Below are 22,201 nucleotides of genomic sequence, written 5' to 3'. Positions count from 1 at the left end.
TCTCCCTTATTCTGTCCCCTATCCCTAAGATCTGGCAATCACTAATCTGTCATCCATTCATAAATTTGCCTTATATAATATATTTATATTATATGTAGATCACACAACATGTAACCTTTAGAATTGATTTTTTATTTCATTGGCATAATTCCCTGGAGATTAATCCAAATTTCTGCATGTATCCACAGCTTGATCCTTATTATTGCTGAATAGTACTCTACAATATGTATGTACAGCAATATGTTTAACCAGTCTTCTGTTGAAGGACATCTGAGCTGATACCAGTTTTTTGCTATTATGAATCAAGCTGCTATGAATATTTGTGTACATATTTTTTATTTTCATTTACCCGAGATAAATGCCTAAGAGTGCAGTTGCTAGATTGAATGGTAGTTTCATGCTTAGTTTTTTAATAAACTGCCAATTTATTTTCCAGAGCGTACCATTAACATTTTCACCAGCAATGTATAAGTGACCCATGCGTTTACTTTTAGACCTCCTTGCAGTTCTTGTTTAGTCAAGATATACTATCAAAAAGTAGATGGCTCTTCAATCTCCATCACTCATGAAGGTTTCTGATCAAAGCCCAAGAGCAGGAGGATGAACAAAAGGAAACTGCTATCTTTTTTGTTGCCTGTAGTTCCAGCTACTCAGGAGGCTGAGGCAGGAGAATTACTTGAACCCAAGAGGCAGAGGTTGCAGTGAGCTGAGATCACACTACTGTACTCCAGCCTGGGCAACAGAGCAACACTCTGTCTCAAAAAATAGAAACAAAAATAGCCCTAAGAGTAGGTCCTATTATCATCCCCAATTTATATATTAGGGAGCCAAGGCTTAAAAAATAGAAGTACCTTGTTCATGGCTACAGCTTATAAGTGGCAAAGCTAGGATTTGAACCTAGGGAGCTGTGCTTTCTACTACCAGATTATTGTGCCTCCTGTGTAATAATGGAAGGAACATCTCTGTGTTTGCTGAAGCAGCTGTGCAGGTTATAGTTAGGACAGTGTTTCTCTTTTTAAATATAAATGTAGATTTTCACCATCTCTGGGAATCAATGTTTATCATTGCAATGTGCACGTGCGTGTGCGCAAGCGTGCGTGTGTGTGTGTGCGCGTGCATGTGTGATTCAATAGGTATACAATGATCCTCCCTCAAGCCTGGTCATAGCCCCAGCTGATGTCTATTTCTATCTGGTCCTCATGTGTCACTTGGAGGAGACAAGAACATATACTATATAGCATGGGAAGAAGATAAAGAAGAATTTATTTATAATACCTCAAATTAAGTAGAGGGTCTTGGCAAACACTTCCCCTGTTAAGCATGAGCAAGAGGAAAATAAATGATACAATGATTATACAAATATATTCTAGCAAAAAATAAAAGCAGAGAACAGATAAGAACAAGCATATAAAAGACAAATGAGGGGCCCAGTCTGGAAGAAAATATAACCCCACAGTTAGTAAAAACTCCTGCCAGCATTTCACAGTATAGAAAAAACGTAATATGCTCTCAAAAGCAAAATGATAAAACAAGAGGTAAAATGGGAAACAGCTGAGCTAAGACTGCAACTTGAGGACCAAAACGACACCATGAGAGAACTAATAAATTAGGAAGAGCAAGAATAAAATAGCCTGAAAATGGAATTGCAGCAGTGACAGAGAGGGAAGACTTGATATTGTTATTGCAAATTAAGAAAAAAAAAGAGAAAAAATTTTTACAAGTAGAGAGGAATAGATGTGAAAGAGAGATAAAGATGACTTCACCCAGGGATAATTGATGTCTCTAAAGTAGAGGACCAAAAAAATGAAACAGAGAAAAATATTTTGTAAAGAAAGTTTCCCACAAATTAATGAACTATCTAAGCACTTGGGAGTTGAAAGAAAACTGTATAAAATAAAAATAAAATAACACAAATAATGACTAATTTTACATATAAAAGAAGCAGTTTGTGTTTCAGGAAAAACTGATATGGAGTAATTAAAACAGATAACACCTTGGTTAGGTTAATGACCTTTGGTGTTACAAGAATGGCATTAGATCAATGACCTATAAGAGGTGGAAGAATGGAGATAGAAAAACAAGTCAGCTATATGGGAGAACAAAATTAGGCTGGCTTAGACTTCTCTACAACAATTAGTGCCAGAAGATAATGGAGCTGTGTCTACAGAATTCTAAGTAAAAGAAAGTGTGACTGAAAAATACCCAGACAGGTATATACTCAAAGGATTATAAATCATTCTACTATAAAGACACATGCACATGTATGTTTACTGCAGCACTATTCACAATAGTAAAGACTTGGAACCAACCCAAATGCCTATCAATGATAGGCTGGATCAAGAAAATGTGGCACATATATATACACCATGGAACACTATGCAGCCATAAAAAAGAATGAGTTCATGTCCTTTGCAGGGACATGGATGAAGCTGGAAACCATCATTCTCAGCAAACTAACACAGGAACAGAAAACCAAACACAGCATGTTCTTACTCATAAGTGGGAGAACAACGAGAACACATGGACACAGGGAGGGGATCATCACACACCAGGGCCTGTCAGGGGGTTGGGGGCAAGGGGAGGGAGAGTATTAGGACAAATACCTAATGCATGCAGGGCTTAAAACCTAGATGACAGGTTGATGGGTACAACAAACCACCATGGCACATGTATATCTATGTAACAAAGCTGCACGTTCTGCACGTGTATCCCAGAAATTAAGGTATTAAAAAAAAAAGAAGAATACCCAGACAGGCTGGGTGCAGTGGTTCACACGTGTAATCCCAGCTCTTTGGGAGGATGAGGCAGAAGGATTGCTTGAGGCCAGGAGTCTGAGACCAGTAAGACCTCATCTCTGCAAAAAATTAGCCAGGCATGGTGGTGCATGCCTGTGGTCCCAGCTGCTTGGAACACTGAGGTGGGAGAATCGCCTGAGCCCAGGAGTTCAAGGCTGCAGTCAGCTGTGATCATGCCATTATACTCCAGCCGGGGCAACAGCAAAACCCTGTCTTTAAAAATATTACCTACACAGTCTTGTTTGAGGATAAAAGCAATAAGCACACATGCTCAAGCATAAAAGGCCCTAGCAGATATAGCCCTTCTAGGGAAAAACTACAAGAGATTTTATCAACCTACTTAAGAAGTAAGTGCTAGGGTAAAAGCACTGGGATTATATTCAGTATTAAAAGAAAACAGTGTATGTAGTGAGTAGTTCAGGAATCAGACCTCTCGAGCTTGAATCATGGCTCTACTCATTCTTATTTTGAGCTTCAGACAAATTATTTAACCTTCCTTGTCCCCTTACTGGTAAGATGAGGATGATGATGTTTCGGTATCAAATGAAATGATCTATGTGAAGTTCTTAGCATTATGTCCAGCATTAGATACTACTATTATAATAAAACAGTAAAACCTATTGAAAAATAATGGCTCCAATTTTTAAAGACTTTTTATAATCTTTTGTCTTTTAATCTTAAGAACAAATATCTTTGTAGTAAAGAAAATTTTTGAAGACTGAAATCATTGGAAAGTTGGACAAGAAACTGGTATCACTGATAACTCTGGGAAAGGAAAGTGGGTAGTTGGAAGATAGAATGGAATGGAAGATTTTCACTGACTTTTCACCAACACATAGCTTTTGAAATTTGTCCTGTGTGAATATATTACACATTTTTTAAGCAACTAAAATTAAGAAACATTTACCTAAGTTTCCATAACTGCTCATTTTTAATCAAGGTTTCTTTTTCTTCTTTGAAAATTCAAGTATAATTAAATGTTATACTTTAATGTAAAATCAGCATGAACAGTATGGTCTCATTTTTGCAAAATTATTCTTAGCCAGCCAGCCCTCCATTTGTATATATGCAAGAAAGAGGTCTGAAATTATTTCCTAGGTGGTGAAATTTAGACTATTTTTTAAATTCATGTTTTTCAGAATTGCTGGAGCTTTTCAATAATAAACATTTGCCTTTTTAATAGTCAATGTTCTAAATAAATAAAATTTGTTATCTATTGGTTGCTAAGAAAGAACAAGAGCCTGTACCACACAAGGGACTGGGCTCTGAAAGTCGAAGTCCACCCTGGAGGGTCTGGTTAAAGTTCTGGTTTTAGAATTCTGTGCCTTAACTTCTGCTTTGGTAAATGTGCTGCCAAGAGGTTGTTATGTCCCGTGGTGTGTCTTGTTGGTTCTTTAAGTGGGAGGCTGATGCCTGATCTAGCCTCCTGTCAAACTGGACTAATTGTCCTTTCATAAGGACAGTTCCTTTTTTTTTCCCGGTGTTCCAATCACCTAGAGTGCCCTCATCCTCCCTGGCCCCTCAATCATATATTTCTTCTAAAGCCATGTTAGGACCATGTCTTCCATGTACCTTTTTCTAACCTGTATACCTGATTTCCGTCTGTGAAATCCCATAGCACATTTTTACAGCTGTCTTATGGCCATTCAATCATGTAACAAATGTTTATTGAACATATGCCTTATATTTGTTTGTATATATGCCTTAATCTCTCTGCCTTAGAATAATTACCTGAGGGCAGGAAGTATGTCACGCTCATTTGGTATTTCTACAGCACCCAGCATAATACCTTTTAAAGAACAATAGTCAAAAAATGTTTGTTGGATAATTAAATAAATGAATAAGCATTTGTTGGATTGAACTGATTACTTGTTTTTACACATTTTCGGAAGCTTAGAAGACTTTTTGTGTTGAAAGCTAAGTGGTTCACATGCCTTCAGAATTATTCTGAGTTTGTCTAAAGAGAAAACATTTCCCCTTTCTCTCAAAACACTGGCATGGATAAAAATTCTTGGAAAGGTACAAGATCCAAATGGCTGAATAATAGAGTAGTGATTTTTATTTCTGCTTCATTCTGAGGAGGTACAGCAATACTGAAAGCTGACATAAGAAAAACAATTTCTCCCTAGTCCCCTGATCCCTAATCCTAGTGTTCAATGTTGGCTCAAAGACAGCTTTCCAAAATGAGTTCACATTACTCAGAGTTTTCATCTTTTAATGGGACTGTTTAATCACAAAAAACTACACTTGAGCTATCTTACTGAAAATCTAAATAAAGCTAATATGGTGCATATAATGGCATATTGATGATGAGATAATGTGTATGGAATTTAAAATAAAGGCACTACAAATACAAAGTAATGTGTAGAATTAAAGGAACATCTTTGAGATAATGAGGATTAAATATGGAAACTGTTCATCTATGTTCTAGTTAGGGCTGTCTTTCCAAAACAGGGTGTGTTGAAAAACCTCTCTCTCCCTCTCTCTCTCTCCTCTCCTTTCCCCGAACCCATGAACAGTGAGCAAAGAGTAATGTGCTGCCATCTACTGACAGCTGCATTAAAGAGCAGCTCAGGACACATAAAACAATTTTTTAAGTAAAACTGTTGAAAGCTTCAGAATATGTGTTTAGCTTAACTTATTTTAAACGTAGTAACTGGCACCTAGAAGATTCTTAACTTTATGGGGAATAATCATCATGAAAATTGGTGTAATTGAAGAAGAAAATCAATGGATGTGTGTAAATAACCATACAGATTTAAAGATTAGAAAGTTTAACTTCAGGCTTCAGTGGAGGACCGAACAGCTGACTCATTCCATTAAACAAAAAAAAAAAAAAGAACAAGAGAACAAAAGCACTTCCATACCAAGGTAAGCTAGTGCTTCCGTCAGTCCAATGTTATGCAAAATGAACAATGTAAACTGAGGAGGTCAGGGATCTGATATTTTATATTCAGCAAAATATTTCTAGTGTTATATGCCATCCCACCACATGGTAGGTACTTTATAAATACTACTTGAATTAATAATCAAGTAGGGATTCTTTCTATTTCTTTTCAGTTTTCTGTGCTTGAACTCCAAGGAGTTCACCAGAATCCTAGCATCTCAAGATACATGACCCTGTGGTTCATAATTTGTTGTGTTTTGATATTTCTGGTGAAAGATTAACTTGAGTCTGAATCACTAAGATAACTCCTCAGTTTTCCAGTTCAGTCAACATTATTTTTCCATTAAGTTTTTAGTACATTGTAAGTTGAAGTGTAAAACTTGACCCTGCACTGAAATTAACTTTCAATGTGTCACTCAAGAGACAAAATCAAGAAAAAAAGTTGGAGAAGATCCTGTGCCTAATTAGAAGGATTAGAAAGGGCTTTGAAAACAATCAGCTTAGACTTTCTAACCAAAGGAAAGTTATTGAGTTTAGGGAGGCCCTTTCCTTTTTTTAGTCCATTAAAACTAGACTCATATAACCAAAGTTTATCCACAAGTAATCATCTGTTTACACTGGCAGAAGCCCCAACAGATTATGGCCTGGATGGTCTGTAACACGTCTGCTCTGTTCAGGGGCCCTCAGCTCTAAACTGTGTATAGATTAAGATCTGCATAGACATGGGGCACAGAGTTTGATAGCTGGAGCCACGGCAGTTGTTCTGGGAACTCTGAATCCAACCATCCAATTTAATGCACTTCAAAATGTGTGGGTAAGAAAACAGCTCCTGCCTCAGAAGAGAAGGGGATTTAACCAGGGGCAGAAGATGAAGTGAACAAATTATTGTGATATTTGATTCAAAGAAGGAGGAGGCCACATCTGTTTGGAGGGACAAAGACCAGTGTTATGAAGGAGATAGAATTGGAATGGGTCTTTAAAGATCAGTAGAATTTTAAGCTTCAGGTTTTAGGTGGGGAAAAAATCACAAACGACATTTAGAAGATATTTTTGAACATTATATATAGAGATTTGGCTAGTATGAGCCTAATCTTCACCTCCAAAAAGTGGCAACTGAATTGGAATGGTAACATCATGTGCTGGCTCTGAAATCGGGTGCCTGGGTTGAGTTACTTTTTTGTTGTGTGTTTAGGCAAGTTATTGAGTAGCCCTGATCCTCAATTACCTTTTCTGTATAGTGAGAACAATAGAAAGGCCTATCTCATAGGTTGTTTTTAGGACTAAATGAAAGAATTCATGTGTTTTGGTCAGTGCCTGGAATATAGTAAATGCTTAATAAATATTATCTATTAAATTTGGTGACTTTGTGCCTAGTTTGCTAAACAATGGGGAGCTACTCAAGGTTTCTGAGTAGAAGAGCTATATGTCTGAAGCTGAAACTCAGAGTAATCCATTTGTCAATGAGGTTTATGATGAATTAAAGAAAGTTGAAGGGGATGCAATTAAGGATACCAAGTAGGGGGATTATACAACTGTCCAGGGGAGAAGTAATGAGGGTCACAATTATAGGGAAAGTGGTAAGAGAAGGAGGAGGAGCACAAAAGAAGGGATAATTCTGAAAAACTTTGAGATAAATAATTGATAGGTATGCCCGTGAAGTGTAAGGGATAGGGAGCAGTCAAAGGCAACTCTAAGCCTTTGAACCTGGGTCCTAGAAAATCTTTAGTGAGGAACAATGCGAAAAAACTGGTTCAGGGGAAAGTTATCCAGATGGAGATCCCAATAGATAGTCATAACTTTAAATATGGACCTCAGAAGGCAAGTCAAACCTAGGTTAAGTGAAGCCTTAGGTAGAGATGAAATCATGGCCAATGTGAAGGTTGCCCAGGTCAAACCATCTGACTCAAAATTTCTTCTTCTTTCCACCTATGGATATTACATGAGTTCATATGCACCGGTGGAAAGAGAAAATTCTGGGCTTGTGTATTTTTAAAAGTGAGGCTTAACTCCTGATTTCCCCACTTAGCCAAGTGTCACTTTAGGAATCGGCTGCTTTGTCTGAAAAATAGAAACGGTGCTAATATCTTCCTTGCAGAGTTATTCTGAGTATCAAATGAAGTCCTAGTCTCTTTATGGCTAGTTCAACAGTGATCATCTGCAGGTGCAGGATGAAATTTCCCTCCCTGAAGGGCCCCAAGGCTCTGGGCTTGTTCCTGCATCCATTATTCCTATATCCAGTAAACACTTGAACTCGCCACTGGACACTTGAACTCATCTCTCCCAAACCTTCCAGACTTGGTCAAATTCTCCAGGCTGCTGCACCAGCTTCTCCTGACTAACTCCAAACTCCCTGTCCATGGCCCTCTTCTGCCCCACTTCCTCTCCCACAGAAATTTAGATGCTTTCAACTGGGCATGAGAAAAGTGAGGAAAAACAGAGATGCAAGGAGAAAGTGGTCCAGGAAAACGTTATTCTTTCAACTCCTTCACTCATTGTCTCTTTTTTCATTTTGACTTTCATAAAAATTCTCATCCCAGAATCATATTTAATCTCAGTTTATTAGTCCCATGATTACTTAGTCCCTGTCAGTTAACATTCACCCCAATACAGAGTTAGCATCCCCACACCATACACACACCGACAGGCACATGTAACAGTGTTATTTTGCATGTAGAGGAAAGAGCCATTATTGATCTCAGAACATATTTTCTCTACTCTTTGTCCATAGGTGGAAAAAGACCCTAATGATCGTAATAGAAGTCAGTAGGTCCATTGGTTCATTCTTCCCTTCCCCCATCTTATATAACAAATTCTAAGCAAGAAGTTTTAAAATCTGTTTAATTTCACCTTGAGTGGGTCCCAGGACCTCCATAAGCTATATTATTTCTATATATAACACAGCTCAGTAGGAACCTTCAAACGTACCATAAATCGCTGCAGACTTGGGGTGTCTTTAGTTTCCAGGAGAGCCAGAATGCTCCTTTCTGTACTCTCTCAGCATGGTGACCTGCAATTTCAGAATGTTTTGCAGCCTGTATTTTGGTTTCTCTGCCCATTCATTAGTCGGACAAATGTCTGTTATCACCTGAAGCATTTATGTTCCAAGCCTAAAATCAGTCTTCTCCCACTCAGCATCTCTTTGTTCTCTGGAAAGCATCTTGAACTTACTAAAGAATTTTCAAGAAAAAGCACATTCTAGTATATCTAGGACAGTAGAATCCTGGATTTTTACTCCAGACTTCAACATCAGCATCAGGTCTAGTAGCCTTGACAAATATCTTGTATCATGGCATAATAAATAGCACGTATTATTAGGTGCCTGTTATAGATTCTGTATTGCATTTTGTGATGTGGGAGATTCAGAAGTAAAAGTAAGGACTACATGTGTTTTGAACATGACTTTATATACAGCACTGGATTATGGAAGGCCTGGTACAGAAGAGATAATAAACATGAATGAATGGGACCTCTGAGCAACCTAATGCATTAGAAGTTATAGAGAATGACATAAGTTAACCCACAGTTAAGGGATCCCTTAGATGGTGGTGCAGGTATAAGGGATACAGGAATTCAAAGAAGTGAGATAGGCTGGTCATTACGGGTGAAACATGCACACAGTCTCTAAGGATAAGTACTATTGGAGGAGGCACTACAGAGAAGACTGGAATTTCAGGTATCAGAAGAAGATCGTAATTGGAGGCCAAAAAGTCAGTCAGTAAGAGCTAACTTAGTTAGCCAGACAGACGTTACGGAGTAAAAAATAAGATAGGATAATAAGCAGGACCAGATAATAATGGATATTAAAAGATAGAAGAATTGTTAGCGGGCCATGTGCTAAAGTTTGTTTCTTAGTTAGCTGTTTAAAATTCAGAATGGTTTGTTGTTGTTGTTGCTGTTGTTGTTGGTTTGGGGGGGTTGTTTTTGTTTTGTTTTATTGAGACAGAGTCTCACTCTGTCACCCAGGTTGGAGTGCAGTGGCACAATCTCGGCTTGCTATAACCTCTGTCTCCCGGGTTCAAGCGATTCTCATGCCTTAGCCTTCCGAGTAGCTGGGATTACAAGCATGTGTCACCATGCCCACAGAATGGTTTTTTAAAAATATAAAACAAGGCTACAAATTGTGATCTAATTCATGAGTAATACTAATATACACAATCCTCTCATCATGAAAGGATGAGATAAATAGATTTACAATTAGTTATCAAGCATATCTACTCTTTTTGGAGAATTTTAGTTTTCTAGAATTTGAATTTAGAATTTTCTAAAATCCTCAGAAGAATATTAGAATAAGTTCAGCCAAGCCCCAGGAACAACTCAGCAATCCTTTGTTGTTGTTTTTAGAGATTGGGTCTCGCTCTGTCACCCAGGCTGAAGTGCAGTAGTGCAATCATAGCTCACTGTAGCCTTGAACTCCTGGCCTCAAGTGATCCTTTCACCTTGGCCTCCCAAAGTGCTGGGATTACAGGTGTGGGCTGCTTCATCGTGCCTTTTAACTCATCTTCAGTCTGTTCCTTTTCCTTCAGCCCTCAATGACCATTTCAAACCTTCATCAGTCACCTCAGGATTCTTCTTCTGTACCTTATAGCAGATGATGTGAGCCACCAGTTACAGGTTAAATTTTTAAAAATCAGTGAATTCCTGGCTAGGCACGATGGCTTACGCCTGTAATCCTAGCACTTTGGGAGGCCAACGTGGGCAGATTACTTGAACTCATGAGTTTGAGACCATCCTGGGCAACACAGCGAGACCTCATCTCTATAAAAAAATACAAAAAAAAAAGAAAAAAAATTAGCTGGACTTGGTGATGCATGTGTGTGGTTCCAGCTACTAGGGAGACTGAGGTGGGAGGTTCACTTGAGCCCACGAGGCTCAGGTTGCAGTGAGCAGAGATCACACCATTGCACTCCAGCCTGGGCGACAAAGTGAGACCCTGTTTCAAAAAATAATAATAATTTTGGGAGGCCGAGGCGGGTGGATCACCTGAGGTCAGGAGTTTGAGACCAGCCTGGCTAACATGACGAAGCCACATCTCTACTAAAAATACAAAAAATTAGGCGGGCGTGGTGGTGGGCACCTGTAATCCCAGCTACTTGGGAGGCTGAGGCAGAAGTATCACTTGAACCCTGGAGGCAGAGGTTGCAGTGAGCCGAGATCGCACCATTGCATTCCAGCCTGGGTGACAAAAAAAAAAAACTCTGTCTCAAAATAAAAATAATAACAATAATAATAATAAGTCAGTGAATTTTTTAAATTTCTCAGCCTGCCCTAAAAAATGTATATATTGCCCCTCCTCTAAGTTTCTTCCCTTCTCCTACGTTCTATTCTTGACTTTCCCTCTCCCTGACCCTCCTTTTTTTCTTCTCAGTCTGATTATCCTTCCCTCAAGTGCTCCTCCATACTCCAGAGCTCCAACTATGAATATATCAATGCCTCCTCAAATCTATATTATTAGATAACATTTTTTTAAACTTGGCACTGGATTCCTCTTTCCAGCTACATATAAGAAATTCCACTTGGATATACCACGGAGACCTTAAACTCAAAATGTTACTCGCTATCTGTGGTAGGTAGAATAATGGACCTCAAAGGTATCCATTTCCTAATTCCTAACACCTGTGATTATATCAGATTTCATGGTAACAGGGAATTAAATTTGCAGATGGATTTAAGGCTCCATCAGCTGAATTTAAACTCAAGAGACTATCTGAGTTATCTGGGTGCCCAATATAATCACAAAATTTAAAAGATAAAAAAACCTCATTCTGTACTCACAAACACTGACACCAAATGTGTGGGTCTCCTCCACACCAAGCAATTCTTCAATTCTCTGAGCGTCAACTACTGTCCTACAATTCAATTCAATTCTGACACTATCTACTTGGCATTAGCCTCAGATCTCACAAGTTAAGAGCTCAGTCCTATGAGACTGCACTGACTTCAGATGCCAATTTCAAGTCTGGGTGTCCCATGCTTCTTGCCAATCAGCAATATATCAGGAGTTCCATGACTTCCTCCTTAGGTTCCAGAATTCCTTAGGTTTGATAAATAGCTAGAACAGCCCACAGAACTCAGAGAAACATTTATTTATGCTTGCCAAAAGTACAAACTTACATGAGTATAAAGTTGTATCTTTTATTATAATGGATATAATTCAAGAACAGCCAAATGGAAGAGCTGCACAGGGCAAGGTATGGGAAGAGGCATGGACTTTCCATGCCCTCTTTGGGCACACACCACCCTCCCAGTACCTCTATGTGTTCACCAACCTGGAAGCTCTCCAAACTCCTTCCGTTAGAGTTTTTATGGAGGTTCCATTATATAGACATGATTGATTAACTCATTGGCTACTGGTGATTGAACTCAATCTCTAATACCTCTGGAGGTGGGGGCTCAGGGAGGGGCTGAAAGCTCCAACCCTCAAATCATATGGGTAAGCCCTTGGCAACCAGCTCCCCATTCTTAGGGACTTTCTAAAAGTCATCTCATTAACATAAACTCAGGTGAGATTGTCATAAGTAACAGAAAATACTCCTTTCAGCTTTATGGCTCTTACCACTTAGGAAACTTCAAGGGTTTTAGGAGTTCTCTGCTAGGAACAAAAGACCAAATACGTATTTCTTATATCACAATATCACAAGGGTTCTTTATGGCAGAAAAGGAAAGTAGAAGAGGTCAGTCGGGGAAAATGTCACTGAGGAAGACTGATCTTAGAAATGCAATGTTACTGGCTTTGAAGACAGAAAAAGCAGGAGAACTTGAGCCAGGAAATGCGGGAGGCCTCCAGAAGATGAAAAAGGCAAAAAAAAAAAAAAAAAAAAAAAAAATCTCTCTTAGAACCTCCAAAAAGGAACACAGCCTTGTTGATACCTTGATTTTAGCCTAGAACAACCCATGTCAGATTTCAAACCTATAGAATTGTAAAATAACAAATTCATGCTGTTTTGAGCCACTAAGATTATATGTTACAGTAGCAATAGAGAATTAATAAAACATCTTTATCCCAAATCTCCACTTCATAAATTTTGTTTGGAGAGGGTGAAGCTTTGATATTCCACATTAATTTTTTTCTCTCATAAGTGTTTAGAATGTACGTAAGTTCACACAGTGTTCAAATGGAGTATTTTTACATTGTTAAAATGCCATTTTTAGGTATAAGAAGTGGGGGAAAGTGCAGAAACTTGGTAATATTCTTCATAACAGTCAAGATAATACTTTTACATGTCTTCTTTTCTGAATGAAATTATGTGCATTTCTACTTGTTTTTACTTAACACAGTAACTACAATAGTAGCATTCTTTTAATTAGCTGGCAGATTTGTAATGCAAACAATATCACAAGTTTTTCCTTGTGTTTTCAAGCACATTCCAGGAAATTGAGATATTTAGTAACATGCCTAAATTGATATCTGCTTATCTAAAATAGATTCCTTCTGATTCCTTACAGTTTTTCAGTGCAGCTTTCCCCTTAAACTATCTTTCTCAGAAAATTGTTTGTTTCTTTGCATAAAAGGCATCTTCTTTTTAAATAATTTTTTATTTCAATAGCTTTTGGGGTACAAGTGGCTTTTGGTTACATGATGAATTGTATAGTGATGAAGTCTGATATTTTAGTGCACCTGTTACCCAAGTAGTGTACATTGTACCCAATATATAGTTTTTTATTCCTTACTCCTTTTCCACCCTCCCCTGTTCTGAGTCTCCAATGTCCATTATACCACTTGGCATTGCTTTGAATACCCATAGGTTAGCTCCCACTTATAAGTGAGAACATACAGTATTTGATATTTCATTCTGGAGTTACTTCACTTAGAAAAATGGCCTCCAGCTCCATCCAAGTTGCTGCAAAAGACATTATTTTGTTCTTTTTATGGCTGAGTAGTATTCCATAGTATTTATATACCACATTTTCTTGACCCACTCAACAGTGAATGAGCACTTAACGTTGGTCTCATATCTTTGCAATTGTGAATTGTGCTGTGATAAACATATGTGTGCATTATATAAAAAATTATATAATGGCTTCTTTTCCTTTGGGGAGATGCCCAGTAGTGGGATTGCTGGATCGAATGATAAATCTACTTTTGGTTCTTTGAGAAATCTCCATGCTGTTTTCCATAGAGGTTGTACTAATTTACATTCCCTCCTTCAGTGTATGAGTGTTCCCTTTTCACCACATCCATGCCAACACCTTTGTTTTGTTTGTTTGTTTTCTTTTCTTTTCTTTTTTTAACTTTTTAATAATGGCCATTCTGGCTGGGGTAGGGTGGAATCTCACTGTGGTTTTAATTTACACTTCCGTGATGATTAGTGATGTTGAGCATTTTAAAAAATCTTTTTTGGCCATTTGTATAGCTTCTTTTGAGAGGTGTCTGTTCATGTCATTTGCCCAGTTTTTGATGGGATTATTTATTTATTTTGCTTGCTGACTTCAGTTCCTTGTACACTCTCAGTATTAGTCCTTTGTCAGATGCATAGTTTGCAAATATTTTCTCCCATTCTGTGGGTTGTTTGTTTACTCTGATGATTATTTCTTTTGCTGCACAGAAGCTTTTTAGTTCAATTAGATCCCGTTTATTTATTTTGGTTTTTGTTGCATTTGCTTTGGGGTTCCTAGTCATAAATTATTTGCCTAGACCAATGTCCAGAAAAGATTTTCCTAGGTTTCCTTCTATAATTTTTATGGTTTTTAGGTCTTAGATTAAAGACCATATAGGGCCTTGGGAGATAGGAATCCAGTTTCATTCTTCTACATGTGGCTATCCATTTATCACAGCACCCTTTATTGAATATAGTATTGTTTCTGCAATTTATGTTTTTGAATGCTTTGTCAAAAACCAGTTGGTTTTAAGTATTTAGCTTTATGTGCGGGCTCTCTATTTTGTTCCATTGGGCTATGTATCTACTTTTATACCAGTACCATGCTGTTTTGGTAACTACAGCTTTGTAGTATAACCTGAAGTCAGGTAATGTGATGCCTCCAGATTTGTTCTTCCTTAGGATTGCTTTTGCTATTCAGGGTCTTTTCTGGTTCCATATGAATTTTTGGATTTCTTTTAAAATCTGTGAAAAATGATGTTGATATTTTGATAAGAATTGCATTGAATCTATAGGTTGCTTTGGGTAGTATGGTCATTTTCACGATATTGATTCTTCCAATCTATGAGCATGGGATGTATTTTCATTTGTTTGTGTCATCTATTATTTCTTTCAGCAGTTTTGTAGTTTTCCTTGGAGAGATCTTTCACCTCCCTGGGTAAGTATATTCCTATTTTTTTTTTAATAGCTATTGTAAAAGGGACTGAGTTCTTGGTTTCATTCTCAGCTTGGTGGTTGTTAGTGTATAGAAATGGTACTGACTTGTGTACACTGATTTGGTAACCTGAGACTTTGCTGAATTCAATCAAACCTAGGAGTCTTTAGGGTTTTCTATGTATACAATGATATCATGGGCAAACAGAGATAATTTTGTTTATCTTTTCCAATTTGGATGCCCTTTATTTCTTTATCTTGTCTGATTGCTCTGGCTAAGACTTCCAGTACTGTGTTGAATAGAAGTCATGAAAGTGAGCATCCTTGTCTTGCTCCAGTTCTTAGGGGGAATTATTTCAACTTTTCCCTATTCAATACGACGTTGGCTGTGAGTTTGGCAAACATGCCTTTTATTATTTTAAGGTATCTTTCTATGCATGGTTTGTTGAGTGTTTTTATCATAAAGTAATGCTGGATTTTATTGAATGATTTTTCTGTATCTATTGAGATAATCATATGGTTACTGTTTTTAATTCTGTTTACATGGTGAATCACATTTATTGACCTATATGTTGAACCATCCCTGCATGGCTTAGATGAAACCCACTTGATCATGGTGAATTATCTTTTTGATATGTTGTTTGATTAGATTGCTAGTATTTTGTTGAAGATTTTTGCATCTATATTCATCAGGGATATGAGTCTGTAGTTTTCTTTTTTTATTTTTATTTATTGTATTTATTTATTTATTTTGGTTATGTATTTTCCTGGCTTTGGTATCAGGATGATATCGGCTTCACAAAATGAGTTAGGAAGGATTGTCTCTTTCTCAATTTTTTGGAATAATTTCAGTAGGATTGGTATCAATTCTACTGTGAATGTCCGGTAGAATTCAGCTATGAATCTCTCTGGCCCTGGGCTTTTGTTGATGTTGTTGGCAATTTCTTTTGTCACTGTTTCAATCTCACTGCTTGTTATTGGTTTGTTCAGGATTTCTATTTCTTCTTGATTCAAGCTAGGAGGGTTGTACGTTTCCAGAAATACATTCATTTCCTCTAGATTTTCTATTTTGTGTGCATAGAGGTGTTCATAGTAGTCTTGAATGATCTTTTGTATTTCTGTAGTGTCCATTGCAATGTTTCTACTTTCATTACTAATTGAGCTTATTTATATCCTCACTCTTCTTTTCTTACTTAATTTAGCTAATGGTCTATTGATTGTGTTTATTTTTTCAAAAAACAAACTTTTTGTTTTACAGATCTTTTGCATTTTTTGTTCCAATTTCATTTAGGTCTGCTCTGATCTTTATTTCTTTTCTTCTGCTAGCTCTGTTCTTGTTTTTCTAGTTCCTTGAAGTGTGACATTACATTGTCAAATTGTGATCTTTCAGACTTTTTGATGTAGGTGTTTAGCAGTATAAACTTTCCTCTTACCACTGCTTTTGCTGTGTCCCAGAGATTTTGATAATTTGTGTCACTGTCATCATTCATGTCAAAGAATTTTTCAATCTCCATTTTGATTTCATTGTTAACCCAAAAATTATTCAGGAGCAGATTGTTTAATTTCCGTGTGTTTGTATAGTTTTCATATTTCTTTCGGAGTTGAATAATACTTTTATTCCACTGTGGTCTAAGAAGATACTTGATATAATTCTGATTTTTTCAAGATTTATCAAGACTTGTTTTGTGGCCTATCATGTGGTCTATCTTAGAGAATGTTCCATGCGCTGAGGAGAAGAATATATAATCTGAAGTTATTGGGTAAAATGTTCTGTAAATATCTGTCAGGTCCATTTGTTCTAGTGTGCAGTTTAAGGCCAGAGTTTCTTTGTTGACTTTCTGCCTAAATGATCTGTCTAGTGCTGTCAGTGGAGTGTTGAAGTCCTCCACTATCATTGTGTTGCTGTTTGTCTCTTTTCTTAGGTCTAGTAGTAATTGTTTTATAAATCTGGGCACTACAGAGTTGGGTTATAGTTAGGTTATATGATATATATGTTATTTATTCTTAGGTTATATTATATATATAATATGTATTATGTTATAGTATATGCTGAACAGTATATACTGCATATATATGCTATGTACAGTATATACTGCATATATAGTATATGCTGAACTACAGTATGTAGCATATACAGCATACATATAGTATATGCTGAACTACAGTATGTAACAAATATACCATATATGGTATATGCTGAACTACAGTATATGGCATATACTATATATCAGTATACATTGAACTGTTAGCATATATCAGTATATATCAATTCAACACAATTATAACCTATAATATATAATATGTGTTATGTATTATAGATTATTATATATTACAGGTTATAATATCTTCTTGTTGAATTGATCATTTTATCATTATATAATGACTGTCTTTTGTTTTTACTATTGTTGCTTTAAAATTTGTTTTAACTGCTAAAAGAATAGCAACTTCTGCTCATTTTTGGTTTCCATTTGCTTGGAATAGCATTGAGATGTGAGGTACTGTTTCAGTCATCATATTGATTGTTATCTAAATACTTTGTTTTCTTCATTGTGTTATTGTTTTATAGGCCCTGTGAGTTCTATACTTTCAAGAGGTTCTATTCTGGTGCATATTGACTTTTTGTTTCAAGATTTAGAACTCCTTTTAACATTTTTTGTAGAGCTGGTCTGTTAGTGACAAATTCCCCAGCATTTGCCAGTCTGAAAAAGACTTCATCTATGAAACTTAGTTTTGTTGAATACAAAATTATTGGCTCACAATTACTTTATTTAGGGAGGCTAAAAATTCCAGTCTCTTCTGGCTTCTAAGGTTTCTGGTGACAAGTTTGCTCTTAGTCTGATACATTTTCCTTTATAGGTTACCTGATATTTTTCTATCACTGCTCTTAAAATTATTTCTTTCACATTGACTTTAGATAGCCTGATTACTATATGCCTTGGAGATGTCCTTTTTGCAATGAATCTCCTAAGAGTTCTTTGAGCTTCTTATATTTAGATAGATGTCTAAATCTCTAGCATAGCCAAGAAAATTTTCCTCAATTGTTTCCTCAAATAAGTTTTTAAAACTTTTTGCCTTTCTTCTCCCTTGGGAACACCAGTGATTCCTAGGTTTGGCCATTTTACATTAATTCTGAATTTCTTGGAGGCGTTGCTCATTTCTTTCAATTCTTTGCCCTTTATTTTGTTCGATCGAGTTAATTTTAAAGGCTTATCTTCAAGCTCTGAAATTCTGCCTTCTAGTTGGTCTAGTCTATTGTTACAACTTTCTACTGCATTTTGTAATTCCCTAAGTGTGTCTTTCACTTCCAGAAGTTCTGGTTGGTTTTTCACTACAATATCTATCTCTTTAGAAAATTTCTTATTCATATCCTGAATTTTTTTAAATTTATGTTGAATTTCACCTTTTTTTGTATCTCCTTGAGTAACTTACTAATCAACCTATTCTTTATCTGGTATTTCAAAGATTTCATCTTGGCCTAGGTCCATTGCTGGAGAGCTAGTATGATCTTTTGGGGATGTTATGGAATCCTGTTTGGTCATGTTACCAGAATTATTTTTCTCGTTCCTTTTTATATTGGTAGACTATTTCTCCTAATTGTTTTTCAGTTTATTTTTAATTTGGCTGTGTTTTTTTTTTTTTTCATTTCTTTTTTCTCCCTTTGAGGGTATATTTTTAATGATTGTGGTGTATAGTAACCTAATTTGGCTCTGGGTGCTTTCAGGGATGAAGACTCTGTATGAGTTCCTTGGTTATAGAGAGTCTTTATATTATGGCCTTTTCAGCTGCTGGTTGCAGTGGCAATGTGCTGAGTGTATGAACAGGTTCGTTGTTTCCTGTGTGGTTGAAAGGGCAGAGTTCTCTTGAAGTTTATCTTATTCCTCAGTGGTGTGCATTTATTTATTTATTCTCTCCCTCTACCCCCTAGGATTTTATTTACTGAGTTGAATAGTTCAGGCTTCAGCCCACTAGGGGAAGTGTTTATGGGTAAAAATCAGTTGTGGTTAAAGCAGATGGATAAATGCCACATTCAGTGGTGGACAGAGGTTCCAGACTTGACAGAGGCAGCTGGGTGAGCTCTTAGTGAAACAGACTGAAGTATTTTCAGGCAGAAAGGAGAGAACCACCTCAGCTCCCCTACCAAGCCAGTAATCTGCCTCCCAGTCACACCCTTGACCCAATGTTTGGCTATTCGGATCAGACAAGTGCCTCTTTTTATCTGTAGGAATGCTGATGTTCTTTGTAGAGAGGGACTATGACTCTAACCTTTATACAAGCCTGAACTTGGAGGACACTCCTCCTATGGGCATGCAATCACTCTGCAGTGTTTCAGAAAGGCTGTCTACAGGTGCACCTGTGCTGAGATCCCATGGGAGAAGCCCCAGCGAGCTGTTTCTGCAGTGGTGGGTGAGGGAAATAAGAAGACCCTTTGCCAAGACCTTTCATGAACACCAGGGCTGCCTGACTATTGAGGAAGAGTCATAGACTTTCCCCACAGAGCCCAGCACTGCACCTGTGCCTCTGTTGAAAAAAAACTTCCCACGAGCAGAAAGTTCAGAAAAGCAAGGCCTGCCCCCTGGATTATAATGTCCCATGGGGTGCTCCCTTGATGTACTACATTCCCCCTTCCCCTAGGAGTAGGAATCTTGAGGACCAGACTACTGTGAATCCTGCTGTTCCTCTAGGTGTAGCCACCCAAAGGTACTGCCACACTCCAGGCTAGTATTGGGGAATTTCTGCAAGGGATCCAGAGATGTGACCTGTCCTCTAGCCTCCCAGCCGCAGGTACTAGCACCAGCTCTGATGGGGGTTGCAGGGGAATGATGTAGACTCTGAAATTCTTTGGTTATAAACAACCTTAGTGCATTGGCTTCCTCAAACACCGGTTGTAGTAGTAATGAACTGGTCACATGGACAGACTCAGGACCTCGTGGCTAACAAGGTTGGTGCAGGCAATGGTGATAAGCTATGGTCATACACAAGTTTCCTCCTTCTTAGGTGCAATGTTATTGTGCCTGCAGATGCTGTAATGGACTGTGTCAGTTGGCCTCCAGCCAAGAGGTGGCACTTGCCAAAAAGTACCAGCTCTGGTGGCAGTGGTGGAATACGTGCTTGCTTTATATCACCCAGGGGAAGCACTCTGATGTCTCACGCAATGGCCAGGGCCATAGAGCTCCCAAAACTTCTGTCACTTGTATTATGCTACCAGGGCAGGTGGAGGGGCAAAGCTAGATAGGAGCTGGGTCAGGCAAGTCCACACTGGTTCCATACATGTGGGGCAAGCAGCAGTCCCAGTGGGGATAGGAGGGCAGTTCCCTAGCCACTGGAGTAATGTTCCAGGGAGGAACACAGCTGCCTCTGCTGCACAGAAGTGTCCACCCAGGGAGTGGGGAGTAACAGGCAAGCATTTGGCAAGGCAAGTCTCGCACCACAGTGTTCCACTAGCATCAGCTAGCTAGGTTCCAGGCAGTCTGTGCTCAGAACTCAAAGCTGCCCCAGGCCATAAGCCTTCCCCATGGAGACAGAAACCGTGGCTTTCAGGCCATGCAGTTCCCAGTCTGCTCGTGAAACAGGAGCGCCCACCTCCTGTACCCCTGGCTACAGCTAACTTCCCATTCACCCCTCAGTTCTGGCCACAGTAGTTTATCCCCGCTTGAGATTATATTACAGATCTCAGCTGGGAGCTTCTCTCAACCTGTAACCACCGCCCGAGTTAGCTGGCGGACGTCCACAAGGTCCCCTGCGAAGTAGGATCAGGAATGGCTTCCCTCCATCCCTACTGGAGTCTAAGAGTGCACGCAAAGCATGTCCTGATGCCGCTCCTCATCTCCTCCCCATCACTCACTAAGTCAGCTGCAGCATTGAGTAGGGTTAAGGCCTTTCCCCCATGGCCTGGATTGCCTGGCTCCCCTGTGGGAGTGTATAGCCCGGAGGCAGTTTATCCCCTTCTCCCACTCTAGAGACCTAAACAATTTTCTGCCTGGCTCACAGTGTAGGTTGCAGCCCATCACTTCTTTCAAAGGTTCTGTGGTTTCTTTCAGTTTTCCTGTTAAGTTTCTGTGTTGCTTCCTGGAAAAAAGTTCACAGCATGAATTTCTACACACTATTTTGTCTTTCCAAGTGAGAGAGGCATGCTAACAATGTTTCCAAGCTGCCATCTTGGACCTAACTAGCATCTTCTTTGTTTCAGTTATGACAATTTAGAGTGGCTACTCATTCTCTTTGTCTGCCTTTGCGTTTTTTTTTTACTTCCACCTACCAGTATTTTGGAAGAAAACAAAGAAACAGGATTGTGGAAAGCTAGTAGGCCATGAAAATATGGAGAACTCCTCCCACAGACATTTAAAATGCAAAACCACGGAAGTGTGTATCTGAGCTTGGTGGGAGTAAGGGGGTAAACTCCAGGTGCAGAAATAAAACAGGAACTGAAAACTAGGGTGGTAATTATATGAACAGGTGCTGTGATAGCCCAAGGCATGTTTATTGGTCTCCATAATCCTCTTGAGTTTCACTTCCTAAGGAGAGGTAGATGGTAACTCCTTCAGGCCTATGTGAGGTAAAGTTGAAACTGAAAATCTCTCTGTAAAATGAAGAATCTCAAAGGGACACTCCTCAGTGAAGCAGAGAGAAGGCCAGAAAGCCTTTCACTCAGTGAAAAAAACATATATATCACTAAGAAATCAAAACCCTGGTTCTATACCTCTCACAAGCGGACTGGAATCATATAACCCTCATAGTCTAGGAATTCCCATGCCAAAAAATTAACATTAAAAATTAGTCCATGCAGGTCCTTCCCAAGTGTGTAAGACACAAAGCTACTATTGAAGGACACTCTTACAACACTATTACATGGGATTACCAAAGATCAACCAAGCCCCCACACAACCCATCATTAGTGAATGTCAAAAGACACACACACACACAAATAAGATCAGCTACACCCCCAATGACTTGAGATGAAAGAGCAACCAGAAAAATATGATAAAATTAGTACATTTAAAAGTACTCCAAACATATCCTATGAAAATACTAAGAAAATAAGACCCTAAGAGAAAAAAATGGAGATTTTACAAAATTTAAATAGAACTTCTAGAAAGACAAAAATATATAGTCCTTGAGATTTGGGTAAAACATGGCAGATTTAACACAAGCACTTATTCTACTTCTGAAACCCCATCAAAACGAAAGTAAAGAAAAATTTTTTAAAGGCTTAAACATGTAAGGTCATGACAATGGAAGAGAAGACAGTAACTGCCACAAAATTTTGGAAGCTG

This window comes from Macaca thibetana, chromosome 11, assembly GCF_024542745.1.
Source record: "Macaca thibetana thibetana isolate TM-01 chromosome 11, ASM2454274v1, whole genome shotgun sequence".
Lineage (NCBI taxonomy): Eukaryota > Metazoa > Chordata > Mammalia > Primates > Cercopithecidae > Macaca > Macaca thibetana.
This window is presented reverse-complemented; position numbering follows the sequence as displayed.